The sequence below is a fragment of the Procambarus clarkii genome, chromosome 54 (assembly GCF_040958095.1).
Source record: "Procambarus clarkii isolate CNS0578487 chromosome 54, FALCON_Pclarkii_2.0, whole genome shotgun sequence".
NCBI lineage: Eukaryota > Metazoa > Arthropoda > Malacostraca > Decapoda > Cambaridae > Procambarus > Procambarus clarkii.
In genome coordinates this window covers 25,205,434-25,223,336 of record NC_091203.1, presented here as the reverse complement: position 1 = coordinate 25,223,336, position 17,903 = coordinate 25,205,434, and the positions used below count along the sequence as shown (strand labels likewise).

At 47.5% G+C, this 17,903-nt stretch overlaps 1 protein-coding gene across 1 annotated transcript in view; it reads left to right on the top strand.

The window, feature by feature from the left end:
* Positions 1–17,903, top strand: part of LOC138352753 (uncharacterized) — a 118,279-nt gene that overhangs the window by 87,734 nt on the left and 12,642 nt on the right. The gene's annotated exons all lie outside the window — the stretch shown is intronic.

The following is a 17,903-nucleotide window of genomic DNA, read 5'->3' as shown; positions in this document are numbered from 1 at the left end:
TCCTGTTGTCTTGGAGTCAGAAATGTCTCACTGATAGTCAGCCAAACAGCTCCCCCAGTCCAACGACTGGTTCAACCCCGACCATCCTGTGAACTGCGTAATCTAGCAGAACCTTGTACAGTAGTACGGGCCAGGCATGTCAAACTGAGAGCCCCCAGAGGGCCATATTGGCCACATTTGTGTTGTCATGAGGGCCACACACCACAACTGAGGGTCCCCAGAGGGCCATATTGGCCACATTTGTGGTGTCATGAGGGCCACACGCCACAACTGAGGGTCCCCAGAGGGCCATATTGGCCACATTTGTGGTGTCATGAGGGCCACACACCACAACTGAGGGTCCCCAGAGGGCCATATTGGCCACATTTGTGGTGTCATGAGGGCCACACGCCACAACTGAGGGTCCCCAGAGGGCCATATGGGCCACATTTGTGGTGTCATGAGGGCTACACATCACAACTGAGGGCCATATGGGCCACATTTGTGTTGTCATGAGGGCCACACATCACAACTGAGCGTCCCCAGAGAGCCATAGGGGCCACATTTGTGTTGTCATGAGGGCCACACACCACAACTGAGGGTCCCCAGAGGGCCATAGGGGCCACATTTCTGCTGTCATGAGGGCCACACACCACAACTGAGGGTCCCCAGAGGGCCATATGGGCCACATTTGTGTTATCATGAAGGCCACACACACCACGACTAATTGAGGTCATATAATACAAATTATTACAGAACATTTTGATCACTTAGAAACATACAATGAACACACAAATTGTTTAGCAGCGAGCCACCATTCATGAATGCAAATGAAGTAGTTTAACAAAGAAAACAAAGAAATTGTAAACAGCAACATAGACTTCTATGCAACAGCAACAAATACATTATACACAAATTACAATTGTTCAAAATGAACATTTATTTACGATAATTCAATCACTTTTAGTATTGTGACCTTAAGCCATTAAGCGTGACCTTAAGCCATTAACCGTGACCTTAAGCCATTAAGCGTGACCTTAAGCCATTAAGCGTGACCTTAAGCCATTAACCGTGACCTTAAGCCATTAACCGTGACCTCAAGCCATTAACCGTGACCTTAAGCCATTAAGCGTGACCTTAAGCCATTAAGCGTGACCTTAAGCCATTAACCGTGACCTTAAGCCATTAACCGTGACCTTAAGCCATTAAGCGTGACCTCAAGCCATTAACCGTGACCTTAAGCCATTAACTGTGACCTTAAGCCATTAACCGTGACCTCAAGCCATTAACCGTGACCTTAAGCCATTAAGCGTGACCTTAAGCCATTAAGCGTGACCTTAAGCCATTAACCGTGACCTTAAGCCATTAACCGTGACCTTAAGCCATTAAGCGTGACCTTAAGCCATTAACCGTGACCTTAAGCCATTAACCGTGACCTTAAGCCATTAACCGTGACCTTAAGCCATTAAGCGTGACTTTAAGCCATTAACCGTGACCTTAAGCCATTAAGCGTGACCTTAAGCCATTAACCGTGACCTTAAGCCATTAAGCGTGACCTTAAGTCATTAAGCGTGACCTTAAGCCATTAACCGTGACCTTAAGCCATTAACCGTGACCTTAAGCCATTAACCGTGACCTTAAGCCATTAAGCGGGACCTTAAGCCATTAAGCGTGACCTTAAGCCATTAACCGTGACCTTAAGCCATTAACCGTGACCTTAAGCCATTAAGCGTGACCTTAAGCCATTAACCGTGACCTTAAGCCATTAAGCGTGACCTTAAGCCATTAACCGTGACCTTAAGCCATTAAGCGTGACCTTAAGCCATTAACCGTGACCTTAAGCCATTAAGCGTGACCTTAAGCCATTAACCGTGACCTTAAGCCATTAACCGTGACCTTAAGCCATTAACCGTGACCTTAAGCCATTAACTGTGACCTTAAGCCATTAACTGTGACCTTAAGCCATTAACCGTGACCTTAAGCCATTAACCGTGACCTTAAGCCATTAACTGTGACCTTAAGCCATTAACTGTGACCTTAAGCCATTAACCGTGACCTTAAGCCATTAACCGTGACCTTAAGCCATTAACCGTGACCTTAAGCCATTAACTGTGACCTTAAGCCATTAACCGTGACCTTAAGCCATTAACTGTGACCTTAAGCCATTAACCGTGACCTCAAGCCATTAACCGTGACCTTAAGCCATTAACCGTGACCTTAAGCCATTAAGTGTGACCTTAAGCCATTAACCGTGACCTTAAGCCATTAACCGTGACCTTAAGCCATTAACCGTGACCTTAAGCCATTAACCGTGACCTTAAGCCATTAACCGTGACCTTAAGCCATTAACCGTGACCTTAAGCCATTAAGCGTGACCTTAAGCCATTAACCGTGACCTCAAGCCATTAGATATATAAACCAATCAGACGACCGATGTCTCTAGATACCCCTGGAGATGACGGGGGTGGGGGGGGGGGCAGGGGGGTCTGGGCTCCCCTCTTGACCACTATAGGCCTAAAGGGAACCCAAAAACGCCTCTTCTCCTACACCCTCTATTAACAGTGACACTAACAACCCCCCCCCCCAACCCCCCCTTAAACCCCTTATCTAACGGACACGTCTCAGTCCTATTCTGATTCCCTCTCTCTGATGTCCTGATCTCCATTGGTCCGGCTCAGGACCACAAAAAACCGACCCAGGACTATGCATTGCGAAAATGAACACATTTCGTAACACTTGAGAACACCCGTTATCCCACACGAAGAACAAATGAAGAACACCCCTTTCATAGTATTCTTCATGTGGCCAAACAGAATGTAGAGAACAGTATGAACAAAATAGTGAATGTAGACACACTGATACACCTTGACGTGTCTGGTGTGTGTGTTCTTACTGTGTTCTAGTGTGTTTGTTATGTATTTTGACATGTTTATGGTGTAATTTACATATTATTATGTATTTTGATGTGTTAATTGTGTATTTTGATGTGTTAATTGTGTATTTTGATGTGTTAATTGTGTATTTTGATGTGTTAATTGTGTATTTTGATGTGTTAATTGTGTATTTTGATGTGTTAATTGTGTATTTTGATGTGTTAATTGTGTATTTTGATGTGTTAATTGTGTATTTTGATGTGTTAATTGTGTATTTTGATGTGTTAATTGTGTATTTTGATGTGTTAATTGTGTATTTTGATGTGTTAATTGTGTATTTTGATGTGTTAATTGTGTATTTTGATGTGTTAATTGTGTATTTTGATGTGTTTTTTCATATTTTTTAATGTCACCTGCTTCACAATTGATACTGATCATCTGTTATGGTAAATTGCTTTATTAATATATATAATAATTCTAGTTCTGTGTGGAACAGACCCGCTCGTTAGAACGTTCAGGTGTCACTATCACCCTCACCCTCACCCTCACCATCACCATCACTGTCACCATCACCACCACCATCACTGTCACCATGACCATCACCATCACTGTCACCATCACCACCACCCTCACTATCACCCTCACCATCACTGTCACCATCACCACCACCCTCACTATCACCCTCACCATCACTGTCACCATCACCATCACCACCACCCTCACTATCACCCTCACCCTCACCATCACCATCACTGTCACCATCACCATCACCACCACCCTCACTATCACCCTCACCATCACCATCACCATCACCATCACTGTCACCATCACCCTCACTATCACCCTCACCATCACTGTCACCATCACCATCACCACCACCCTCACTATCACCCTCACCCTCACCATCACCATCACTGTCACCATCACCATCACCACCACCCTCACTATCACCCTCACCCTCACCATCACCATCACTGTCACCATCACCATCACCACCACCCTCACTATCACCCTCACCACCACCCTCACCATCACCATCACCATCACCATACCAGCTCAGTGGAGGAAGGTGAACGGTGCCATAATTGCTCACTGTTTGACTGTGTTGGGCAATGTTGGGTTTGTTGCAGTATTCTGTGACCTTTACTCTCTATACCTGCCAGAGTCTATACCTGCCTCAGTAAAATATAGTTTTTCTCCTCTTTATTGGGTAATATGTTTTTCGTGGTTAGCTTGTTACAACACCTGTGTGTGTGTGTGTGTGTGTGTGTGTGTGTGTGTGTGTGTGTGTGTGTGTGTGTGTGTGTGTGTGTGTGTGTGTGTGTGTGTGTGTGTGTATTGTGACGGTAAAGTGTTGGAGTGTTGATGTTCGGCAGTCCTCCAATGGCAGGTGGCAATGCCTTGTCACACCTACAGAAAAAAAAAAGAGACTGCTTGCCTGTTTGTCTGTGGTAAGGTAATGGGAAGACACAAAACACAAAATATAAACAATGAAATTCTAATTACTCTAGAAAACAAGATATGAACAAAGACAATCCCTTGGCTTACGTAAAATTCAAAACAAGTCAACAAACAAAACAACATGAATAATTAATGAATGTGAAATTTACTCTAAAATAAAATGAAGAGCAAGATAATAATAATAATAATCAGGTGCTGAGAATATTGGCTAAAGCTGCCACCTCCCTTAGTACACGACAGCCAGGGCTTAGTCTACCAGAGAGAGATGTCAACTTCTAAGAGCACAGAGATATTCTGAGGAGTACGGCGTGAGCTGGCCCAGACGTCGACTCAGGTAGGGGGCGTGAGTGCAGGTGCAGGTGTTGTCGGCGATACACCAGCCAATCAGGAGCAGGCAGGCGGAGAATGGGTAGTTTGCTCGTTGACGACGGGCGGAGCCGGTGTGTCGGGTGGTGCAAGGTACGCTTTGCTTCCTGGGCAAAACGTTTGGCGATACTGGTGGACGTATCTTCAATATAGTATCTTGTACTTGTAAAATGACGTGAATGATATAGGGAAGAGCAGGCTCAATCTCTCTTGAAAGAGATTATCGTCACAGTATCCTAAGGAGGAGATGTAAGCTAAGGTTTCACAATCCTAATGTTCTTCTACTCAGTTATCTGAAGGTTGTCCCTAGGTGACTGTTCCCCTCCCCCGCCCCCCACCTAGAGCTTTACTCAGGTGCCAGTTCAGGTGATGAAGGGTAGCGCTCAGGTGAGTGTCTCCCCCCCCCCCCAACCCACTCCCCTGGCCTCCAAGCCCTGGGTAAATAATTACCATATACAGGATTACTCTTGCTATAAAAAAACAGGTGTATTTTTAACCTGCCAAATGGGAGGTCTCGTTTATTTAGATTCAACTGTTGCATATTTTTGTCTTTGAGATATAGGCTTTAGACAGTTTTATTTTATATTTATAAATTGGAGAATAGAGAATGTTCCTGACAAGTGGAACTCTGAACCCTCTCTAAGTATACTCCAGGTATGCTTACAGCTCCACCTATATGCCAAGTATGCTCCATGTATACACCAGTGAGGATACAGAAACAATTGGTTCCCAGTGCAGGGGATTTTTAAAGAGCACCCAACAACCCGTGTGAGTTACAGACCCTGAAACCTGGCGCACAGGTTATTGATTGGTGCAGCCCTGAGGCGCGGCACTCCTGGCACTCCTGGCACTGGTCATGGTCTACCATGACTGTGGCGAGGCACTCCAGGCACTGGGCATGGTTTACCATGACTGTGGCGAGGCACTCCAGGCACTGGGCATGGTCTACCATGACTGTGGCGAGGCAGGAGAGGCACTCCTGGCACTGGTCATGCTATAGTTGAGCATGGGTACATCAACTGGGTACTAGGTGATGTACCATGGCTAAGATAGTGGGTACTAGGTGATGTACCATGGCTAAGATAGTGGGTACTAGGTGATGTACCATGGCTAAGATAGTGGGTACTGGGTGATGTACCATGGCTAAGATAGAGAGTACTAGATGATGTACCATGGCTAAGATAGAGAGTACTGGGTGATGTACCATGGCTAAGATAGTGGGTACTGGGTGATGTACCATGGCTAAGATAGTGGGTACTAGGTGATGTACCATGGCTAAGATAGTGGGTACTGGGTGATGTACCATGGCTAAGATAGTGGGTACTGGGTGATGTACCATGGCTAAGATAGAGAGTACTGGGTGATGTACCATGGCTAAGATAGTGGGTACTGGGTGATGTACCATGGCTAAGATAGAGAGTACTAGATGATGTACCATGGCTAAGATAGTGGGTACTAGGTGATGTACCATGGCTAAGATAGTGGGTACTGGGTGATGTACCATGGCTAAGATAGAGAGTACTAGATGATGTACCATGGCTAAGATAGTGGGTACTGGGTGATGTACCATGGCTAAGATAGTGGGTACTGGGTGATGTACCATGGCTAAGATAGTGGGTACTAGGTGATGTACCATGGCTAAGATAGTGGGTACTGGGTGATGTACCATGGCTAAGATAGAGAGTACTGGGTGATGTACCATGGCTAAGATAGAGAGTACTGGGTGATGTACCATGGCTAAGATAGTGGGTACTGGGTGATGTACCATGACTAAGATAGTGGGTACTGGGTGATGTACCATGGCTAAGATAGAGAGTACTAGGTGATGTACCATGGCTAAGATAGAGAGTACTAGATGATGTACCATGACTAAGATAGAGAGTACTGGGTGATGTACCATGGCTAAGATAGGGAGTACTTGGTGATGTACCATGGCTAAGATAGTGGGTACTGGGTGATGTACCATGGCTAAGATAGTGGGTACTGGGTGATGTACCATGGCTAAGATAGTGGGTACTAGATGATGTACCATGGCTAAGATAGTGGGTACTAGGTGATGTACCATGGCTAAGATAGTGGGTACTGGGTGATGTACCATGGCTAAGATAGAGAGTACTAGATGATGTACCATGGCTAAGATAGAGAGTACTAGATGATGTACCATGGCTAAGATAGAGAGTACTAGATGATGTACCATGGCTAAGATAGAGAGTACTAGATGATGTACCATGGCTAAGATAGAGAGTACTGGGTGATGTACCATGGCTAAGATAGAGAGTACTAGATGATGTACCATGGCTAAGATAGAGAGTACTAGGTGATGTACCATGGCTAAGATAGAGAGTACTAGATGATGTACCATGGCTAAGATAGTGGGCACTAGATGATGTACCATGGCTAAGATAGAGAGTACTGGGTGATGTACCATGGCTAAGATAGTGGGTACTGGGTGATGTACCATGGCTAAGATAGTGGGTACTAGGTGATGTACCATGGCTAAGATAGTGGGTACTGGGTGATGTACCATGGCTAAGATAGAGAGTACTGGGTGATGTACCATGGCTAAGATAGAGAGTACTGGGTGATGTACCATGGCTAAGATAGAGAGTACTAGGTGATGTACCATGGCTAAGATAGAGAGTACTAGATGATGTACCATGGCTAAGATAGAGAGTACTAGATGATGTACCATGGCTAAGATAGAGAGTACTAGATGATGTACCATGGCTAAGATAGAGAGTACTGGGTGATGTACCATGGCTAAGATAGAGAGTACTAGATGATGTACCATGGCTAAGATAGAGAGTACTAGGTGATGTACCATGGCTAAGATAGAGAGTACTAGATGATGTACCATGGCTAAGATAGTGGGCACTAGATGATGTACCATGGCTAAGATAGTGGGTACTAGATGATGTACCATGGCTAAGATAGAGAGTACTAGATGATGTACCATGGCTAAGATAGTGGGTACTAGATGATGTACCATGGCTAAGATAGAGAGTACTAGATGATGTACCATGGCTAAGATAGAGAGTACTAGATGATGTACCATGGCTAAGATAGTGGGTACTAGGTGATGTACCATGGCTAAGATAGAGAGTACTGGGTGATGTACCATGGCTAAGATAGAGAGTACTAGGTGATGTACCATGGCTAAGATAGGGGGGGGGGATAGCCAGAGGGGGGGCGGCGGCCTAGGTTGCTATAATTACCAGCCTCTATACCAGCAGTTGGGTAGTTAGGGAAGGTTGGAGTCGTTGGTTTAAATCCCGCGGCATCGCTAGACCTGAAGCCAGATTCACGAAGCTGTTACGCAAGCACTGACGAACCTGTCCATCTTTTCTTAATCTTTGGCGGCTTTGTTTACAATTATTAAACAGTTAATGAGCTCCGAAGCACCAGGAGGCTGTTTATAACAATAACAACAGTTGATTGGCAAGTTTTCATGCTTGTAAACTGTTTAATAAATGTAACCAAAGCCGTCAAAGATTGAGGAAAGATGTACACGTTCGTCAGTGCTTGCGTAACTGCTTCGTGAATCTGGCCCCAGGTTCGTAAGTGCTTGCGTAACTGCTTCGTGAATCTGGCCCCAGGTTCGTAAGTACTTGCGTAACTGCTTCGTAAATCTGGCCCCAGGTTCGTAAGTACTTGCGTAACTGCTTCGTGAATCTGGCCCCAGGTTCGTAAATACTTGCGTAACTGCTTCGTAAATCTGCCCAGGTTCGTAAGTGCTTGCGTAACTGCTTCGTGAATCTTGCCCCAGGTTCATAAGTGCTTCGTGAATCTGGCCCCAGGTTCGTAAATACTTGCGTAACTGCTTCCTGAATCTTGCCCCAGGTTCGTAAGTACTTGCGTAACTGCTTCGTGAATCTGGCCCCCCGCCCCCTTGGCTTGTTACAGAAGTCAGTGGTAGTTCGATCGTTAGTGTTTAGCCCTAAAACAAAATATGCTCCTAAACGCCCACTTTACGTCCTACGTAATATCTGGTGTCAGTGGGAGCAGGTCTTAAAGTTTTGCCTTTGGTTTACTGACACCCTTGGTGGAATGGGGTCGTATCTGCTGATTTATGTACCTTTGGAATGTCTAGGTAATACGTGTACCGGTGTGTTTGAGGCTTATTTATCAATTTGGTGGAGAAGGTGGTGGTGGTTGTTGGGGGGGGGGAGGGGGGATGGGGGGGGGGTCGTTTAGTTGGTGTAATACAATCATCACTCGTTATCCTGGCTTAGTTTAGGATAACGAGTGATGAGCCTACCTTATTTCCTCTCTTTATCTCTCTGTCTCTCTCTCTCTGTCTCTCTCTCTCTCTCTCTCTCTCTCTCTCTCTCTCTCTCTCTCTCTCTCTCTCTCTCTCTCTCTCTCTCTCTCTCTCTCTCTCTCTTTCTCTCTCTCTCTCTCTCTCTTTCTCTCTCTCTCTCTCTCTTTCTCTCTCTCTCTCTCTCTCTTTCTCTCTCTCTTTCTCTCTCTCTCTCTCTCTCTCTCTCTCTCTCTCTCTCTCTCTCTCTCTCTCTCTCTCTCTCTCTCTCTCTCTCTCTCTCTCTCTCTCTCTCTCCCCTCTCTCTCTCTCTCTCTCTCTCTCTCTCTCTCTCTCTCTCTCTCTCTCTCTCTCTCTCTCTCTCTCTCTCTCTCTCTCTCTCTCTCTTTCTCTCTCTCTCTCTCTCTCTTTCTCTCTCTCTCTCTCTCTCTTTCTCTCTCTCTCTCTCTCTCTTTCTCTCTCTCTTTCTCTCTCTCTCTCTCTCTCTCTCTCTCTCTCTCTCTCTCTCTCTCTCTCTCTCTCTCTCTCTCTCTCTCTCTCTCTCTCTCTCTCTCTCTCTCCCCCCCCTCTCTCTCTCTCTCTCTCTCTCTCTCTCTCTCCCCCCCCCCTCTCTCTCTCTCTCTCTCTCTGGCTTCGTTGCTATCATATAAGGAGCAGGATAACCCAGGAACCAACTGTGTGCCAGAGTCTTCATGTGAATGATATCCCGCTTAACAACTTTTTGCGTGAAGTACTTCCAAATGTGTGTGAGTCTGTCTAGGAATGAGTGATCTCTGATGAAGTGATGTTTGTGAGAAAGGGACCAACATGAGACTGTGTGATGTCTCAGAAGTGTTGTGTCACGGGCGCCAACTACTACTGGTTGTCCACGAAGTTGGGCCAGGTGCAGAACTTTGACAGTACTGGTCATGTTCATAGCAGTAAGTCCACTAACATCAGGACGAGATAACCACATGACTTCTTCATTGAAGGTTATCTTGAGATGATTTCGGGGCTTAGCGTCCCTGCGGCCCGGTCCTCGACCAGGCCTCCTTTTTGTTACATATCCCCCAGGAAGCAGCCCGTAGCAGCTGTCTAACTCCCAGGTACCCATTCACTGCTAGGTGAACAGGGAGCATCAGGGTGAAAGAAACTGCCTATCTGTTTCTGCCGTCACCGGGGATAGAAACCGGACCCTAGGATTACGAGAACAGAGCGCTGTCCACTCAGCTATCAGGACCCCCTCTGTGTGTGTACTCACCTAATTGTGCTTGCGGGGGTTGAGCTTTGGCTCTTTGGTCCCGCCTCTCAACTGTCAATCAACTGGTGTACAGGTTCCTGAGCCTATTGGGCTCTATCATATCTACACTTGAAACTGTAGCGTGTGTGTGTGTGTGTGTGTGTGTGTGTGTGTGTGTGTGTGTGTGTGTGTGTGTGTGTGTGTGTGTGTTTCTTTCTTTTTATGTTAGCTAAGTTAATATCTTTGCCAGAGAACTTTTTTTTTATTAACAAGCTTAGATATCCACAGCAATGTGCAGCTCGTCTTATACCATATGTGAAATTACAGAGTATAGATCAAGGGATTATGAGTTGGTCTAATATCCCCGTCTCACAGGAGGGTTAGTCATACATGGAGTCAGTAGAGGCTAGTAGAGTGAACTAGCCTGCACTAGCAGATTCTACTAGGGTGGTAGAGTCTAAGAATATCTTACAATATTCTTGAGAGTAAGAAGTAAGGACCACAGTACCTCATACCATTTGGTCTGAAATCATCGATAAGTTGGCATGGTTGGTAGAGCGTTGGAGAGAATGTGCTGCCTCTTGTTCACATAGTTCACCGTTGGAATGTTCACCTTTGGGGACACCTTACCTGCAGCCACCTGCCACAGGTAACCTTTGGGGACACCTTACCTGCAGCCACCTGCCACAGGTAACCTTTGGGGACACCTTACCTGCAGCCACCTGCCACAGGTAACCTTTGGGGACACCTTACCTGCAGCCACCTGCCACAGGTAACCTTTGGGGACACCTTACCTGCAGCCATCTGCCACAGGTAACCTTTGGGGACACCTTACCTGCAGCCACCTGCCACAGGTAACCTTTGGGGACACCTTACCTGCAGCCACCTGCCACAGGTAACCTTTGGGGACACCTTACCTGCAGCCACCTGCCACAGGTAACCTTTGGGGACACCTTACCTGCAGCCACCTGCCACAGGTAACCTTTGGGGACACCTTACCTGCAGCCACCTGCCACAGGTAACCATATCCCAGCCTAATTCTGGCAATTAGAGTGTCTCACTGTTTAGTCGATATTTCGTGCTGCCTCGTATATATGGTCCTTAGGTTTTAAACATAACTCTTTACACTCGTTGTGCTTGCAGGGAGGTTGAGCTCTGGCTCTTTGGTCCCGCCTCTCTCAACCGTCAATCAACTGGTGTACAGGTTCCTGAGCCTATTTGGCTCTATCACTCGTGTTTTCTGGCCCTGTGAGCTTCCCCTCTCTCTTCTGTCTTCCCTAATTTAATGGATTGTAATGCCCAGATCTTAACTCCATCTTATCTCCACATCACATGCCGTGGTAGCTGCCTTGACTGTGTTATCATGCTGGCCAACACTGATGTGAGATGTTGGCCATATAAATGAGACTATGAACTTCCTGCTCCGAGTATTAATGATGTTTATAATGGCTGTTACAACATTCTCTGTTTTGCATGTTGGGTCGTGAAGTTTTTTTTTTTATTATTATTTTCTACCACAGACGTGGCCAGACATTTACAATGCTAACCAGCATATATACATTTTCTTCTGTCCTCCATGGACAGGGTTAGAGAAGTGTTAAACATATAGTTCAGGGGTTTATTGAACACTCAACCACAGAAGGTGATTCGGTGCTTTTAAAATGCTAAGCTAACCTACATACGTAAATACATAGATACACAGATTTACGTATGCCCTACATAAAGTGTCTTCAAGTGCTTGGGATGAGTTCCCTGGAAACACAAACCGAAACTGTCTCTCTATTTCCCGCTTGTTACAACTTGTAATAAAGTTGTTACATCTTGGCTTAACGTGTTTATGACGTATTAGAACGTTGTTACAACTTGCTATATTGGTTGTTATAACTGGTTAGGAGGTGTTAAAACTTGTTCGAACGTTGTAGCAACGTCGTAGTTTCGGTGTGTGTTTCGCGGGAGGTGACTTTTGAGTCGCAGAAAGTGATCTTGGCGCTTGACTTGTTGGCAGTATCGACGGTGTTTGTGGCAAGTGTTTCACCGTAGACGACTGTGTGTAGAGAGGACTGGTGGCCTCGTGGTGCTGGTTATATCGTCGGAGATGTTACTGATATCAACCCCCGCCCCCCACCCCCCGCCCCCCACCACACAGTGTGAGGACAGTTACGAGACAGTAGTTACGACGGCTGTAAAAGCATCGTTAATGGCTTCTTGAACTATACTAACAGGTTAGTCTTCCCCCTTCCCCCCCCCCTCTCTCTCTCTCTCTCTCTCTCTCTCTCTCTCTCTCTCTCTCTCTCTCTCTCTCTCTCTCTCTCTCTCTCTCTCTCTCTCTCTCTCTCTCTCTCTCTCTCTCTCTCTTGCTCTGAGAAGTGCCATAGTGCAGGCAGACTCCATACACATCTTATATATACTATTAGAGATCCATAGGTTCAGGACCCTTTACCCCAGTCCTGGTCCGTCCTGCTGAGAGGCGGGATCCGGGAGCCGAAGCTCAACTCTTGCACCAGCACAATACAAGTGTCTGGAGCGTGAGAGAGAGTGTGAGTGCTTGGCAACACACTCACTCGATTGTCTAAGTGTCACACTTTTGGCACCCTCCGTCCCCAGGGGCCTGATAGCTGAGTGGACAGCGCTCGGGGGTCGTAGTCGTCAGGTTCCGGGTTCGATCCCCGGGAGAGGTGTAAACAGATGGGCAGATCCCATCTAATCCCTTGTATTAAATCCTGACTATATAACAACATTCTTTGTTGACTTGCATGACTGAGAGAGACAAAAAGAGGGAAGGTCGTTCTTATATATCGTGTTGAATTCAATTGTTGAAGTGAGGAAGCCACTGCGGGCTTAAGCTCTGGGGATCAAGCTTGGTCACGCTGCCTGTTTGTGCTTCTCTCTCTCTCTCTCTCTCTCCTGCTGTCCTTCGATTACATGTAAACCGATTATATGTCTCGGGGCCGTACAATGGGCTCGAACCTGCTATGGGAAGTTACATGGAGGGTTGGGCAGCGAAGGGTCACCATATAGGCCCAGGAGGACACCAGCGTCTTCTTCAGCAAGGACACGGGACACCCCATGCCCCCCCGGACAAAGGGGGACAGCTCCTATTGTGCCCTTTCAATAGAATAAGTGGTTTGTAATTGAGGCAGATTCTGTGGTACCATTCCGGAGGCTCCGGGGCCCCGGCTGTTGCTCTGTGGTCACTGATTACCACTGTTGATACCTTGACAGTTGGTGTGTTGACAGCCAGTTGTGTGTTGACAGCCAGTTGTGTGTTGACAGTCAGTTGATACGTTAACAGCTAATTGCAAAGCAAAGATCCTGTGGGTGGTAAAGGATCCCAGGATAAGGATTTGGGATAGGACGGGGGGAAAGGAATGGTGGCACACCACTTGTGGACGGTCGGGGATTGAACGCCGACCTGCATGAAGCGAGACCGTCGCTCTACCGTCCAGTCCAAGTGGTTGTGCAAGAGTCTCTTTAGGCTAAGACAGTTTACATATATAGAGCTCGTTCAATATATTTTGATTTCCTTATCATGCGAGCCGGTCGGCCGAGCGGACAGCAAGCTGGACTTGTGATCCTGTGGTCCCGGGTTCGATCCCAGGCGCCGGCGAGAAACAATGGGGCAGAGTTTCTTTCACCCTATGTCCCCCTGTTACCTAGCAGTAAAATAGATACCTGGGTGTTAGTCAGCTGTCACGGGCTGCTTCTTGGAGGTGGAGGCCTGGTCGAGGACCGGGCCGCGGGGACACTAAAGCCCCGAAATCATCTCAAGATAACCTCAAGATAACCCCGTCCCATCCCGTGGGAAGGAAGTAACGCTCTTCCGACAGTTAGCAAACTAGTGATAATTGCCTAAGATTGGCTTCGTATTCTAAGATTGGCTTCGTATTCTAAGATTGGCTTCGTATTCTAAGATTGGCTTCGTATTCTAAGATTGGCTTCGTATTCTAAGATTGGCTTCGTATTCTAAGATTGGCTTCGTATTCTATTTCACCCTTATATACCCAAATGTAAACTTAAGAACATTGTACTATAAGAACTTTCTGCCTAGTTTACTCTACAAACAAGTATAGTTAATAAATAATATACAATTCAGATGAGATTTAAAAGCTGAGGGCCAAGAGCCCTTTTCTTATCATCGAGAGGTTCTTGAGGATAAGAATCAGGGATATTCTTAGTTCTCAAGAGGTGAAGATGGTCAGGCGTGAGTGTCCGGAGTAACACATCACTCCGCACTCCCTCTCAAGGGTGAGTTTATCACGCTAAAACTTGACCTGTCGTTCTCGAGAGGTTAAACCGGCTTGCTCTGAAATCCTCGTGTTAATGATGTCGTCGTCTGGTGCGGAAGTAGCCAGCAGTCGTGCCTCGTTCACTTTAGTGGTCGTCTTGAAGCATACATGGTCGTCTTGAAGCATACATGGTCGTCTTGAAGCGTCCAGGGGTCGTCTTGAAGGATACATGGTCGTCTTGAAGCTTCCAGGGGTCGTCTTAAGGGATACATGGTCGTCTTGAAGCGTCCAGGGGTCGTCTTGAGGGATACATGGTCGTCTTGAAGCATACATGGTCGTCTTGAAGCATGCAGGGTCGTCTTGAAGCATCCAGGGATCGTCTTGAAGCATCCAGGGGTCGTCTTGAAGCGTCTAGGGGTAGTCTTGAGGCATACAGGGTTGTCTTGAAGCGTCCAGGGGTCGTCTTGAAGCGTCCAGGGATCGCCTTTAAGCGTCCAGGGGTCGTCTTGAAGCGTCCAGGGGTCATCTTGAAGCGTCCAGGGGTCGTCTTGAAGCATGCAGGGTCGTCTTGAAACATATAAGGTCGTCTTGAAGCATACAAGGTCGTCTTGAAGCATATAAGGTCGTCTTGAAGCATACAAGGTCGTCTTGAAGCATACAGGGTCGTTTTGAAGCATATAAGGTCGTCTTGAAGCATACAAGGTCGTCTTGAAGCATACAAGGTCGTCTTGAAGCATATAAGGTCGTCTTGAAGCATACAAGGTCGTCTTGAAGCATACAAGGTCGTCTTGAAGCATACAAGGTCGTCTTGAAGCATACAAGGTCGTCTTGAAGCATACAAGGTCGTCTTGAAGCATACAAGGTCGTCTTGAAGCATACAGGGGTCATTTTGAAGCATACAAGGTCGTCTTGAAGCATACAAGGTCGTCTTGAAGCATACAAGGTCGTCTTGAAGCATACAAGGTCATCTTGAAGCATCCAAGGTCGTCTTGAAGCGTCCAGGGATCGTCTTGAAGCATACAAGGTCGTCTTGAAGCATACAAGGTCGTCTTGAAGCATACAAGGTCGTCTTGAAGCATACAAGGTCGTCTTGAAGCATACAAGGTCGTCTTGAAGCATACAAGGTCGTCTTGAAGCATACAAGCTCGTCTTGAAGCATACAAGGTCGTCTTGAAGCATACAAGGTCGTCTTGAAGCATACAGGGGTCATTTTGAAGCCTACAAGGTCGTCTTGAAGCGTCCAGGGATCGTCTTGAAGCATACAAGGTCGTCTTGAAGCATCCAAAGTCGTCTTGAAGCCCTCTACAGCCTCCATGCTAGAGAGCCTCAAGGTATCACCAAAGAGGCCCCCCCCCCCATCTCCTCAAGTGACCGTGGAGTAGCACTTGACACCACGCCTGGTATTTCAGGCCATAGTTCTGAGCGTGAGTGACGTAATATTAGTTACGGTGTAAGGCACACATTGCAACCACGACGGTGCTGGAGACTCGTACAACGGCACCCCCAGGAAGCAGCCCGTGACAGCTGACTAACACCCAGGTACCTATTTTACTGCTAGGGGGGCAGGTGTTCTTTCAACGTTGGAACATCTGCATCTTTGCAGCTGTTCCCTAGACTTTGTGAAGTGTCAAGAGAATAAAGTAAGTGGTGCTACATATTCTCTCGTCACGTAGGATGGTTGGTCGTACAGGGCCATGTGATCTGGCACTGGCACACGCTGTTCAGGGCCATGTGATCTGGCACTCGCACACGCTGTTCAGGGCCATGTGATCTGGCACTGGCACACGCTGTTCAGGGCCATGTGATCTGGCACTGGCACACGCTGTACAGGGCCATGTGATCTGGCACTGGCACACGCTGTTCAGGGCCATGTGATCTGGCACTGGCACACGCTGTTCAGGGCCATGTGATCTGGCACTGGCACACGCTGTTCAGGGCCATGTGATCTGGCACTCGCACACGCTGTTCAGGGCCATGTGATCTGGCACTGGCACACGCTGTTCAGGGCCATGTGATCTGGCACTCGCACACGCTGTTCAGGGCCATGTGATCTGGCACTGGCACACGCTGTTCAGGGCCATGTGATCTGGCACTGGCACACGCTGTTCAGGGCCATGTGATCTGGCACTGGCACACGCTGTTCAGGGCCATGTGATCTGGCACTCGCACACGCTGTTCAGGGCCATGTGATCTGGCACTCGCACACGCTGTTCAGGGCCATGTGATCTGGCACTGGCACACGCTGTTCAGGGCCATGTGATCTGGCACTGGCACACGCTGTTCAGGGCCATGTGATCTGGCACTGGCACACGCTGTTCAGGGCCATGTGATCTGGCACTCGCACACGCTGTTCAGGGCCATGTGATCTGGCACTGGCACACGCTGTTCAGGGCCATGTGATCTGGCACTCGCACACGCTGTTCAGGGCCATGTGATCTGGCACTCGCACACGCTGTTCAGGGCCATGTGATCTGGCACTCGCACAAGACAGTACATATATGACTTATTGCTTGTATGAAGCACTCCAGTGGTACATGGAGGCACTCCAGTGGTACATGGAGGCACTCCAGTGGTACATAAAGTCACTCCAGTGGTACATAAAGTCACTCCAGTGGTACATAAAGGCACTCCAGTGGTACATGGAGGCACTCCAGTGGTACATGAAGGCACTCCAGTGGTACATGAAGGCACTCCAGTGGTACATGGAGGCACTCCAGTGGTACATGAAGGCACTCCAGTGGTACATAAAGTCACTCCAGTGGTACATGGAGGCACTCCAGTGGTACATGGAGGCACTCCAGTGGTACATGGAGGCACTCCAGTGGTACATGAGTAACTCCAGTGGTACATGAAGGCACTCCAGTGGTACATGAAGGCACTCCAGTGGTACATGAAGGCACTCCAGTGGTACATGAAGGCACTCCAGTGGTACATGAGTAACTCCAGTGGTACATGGAGGCACTCCAGTGGTACATGAGTAACTCCAGTGGTACATGGAGGCACTCCAGTGGTACATGGAGGCACTCCAGTGGTACATGAGTAACTCCAGTGGTACATGAAGGCACTCCAGTGGTACATGAAGGCACTCCAGTGGTACATGAAGGCACTCCAGTGGTACATAAAGGCACTCCAGTGGTACATGAGTAACTCCAGTGGTACATGGAGGCACTCCAGTGGTACATGAGTAACTCCAGTGGTACATGGAGGCACTCCAGTGGTACATGGAGGCACTCCAGTGGTACATAAAGGCACTCCAGTGGTACATGGAGGCACTCCAGTGGTACATGAAGTCACTCCAGTGGTACATAAAGGCACTCCAGTGGTACATGGAGGCACTCCAGTGGTACATAAAGGCACTCCAGTGGTACATGGAGGCACTCCAGTGGTACATGGAGGCACTCCAGTGGTACATGGAGGCACTCCAGTGGTACATGGAGGCACTCCAGTGGTACATGGAGGCACTCCAGTGGTACATGAAGGCACTCCAGTGGTACATGGAGGCACTCCAGTGGTACATGGAG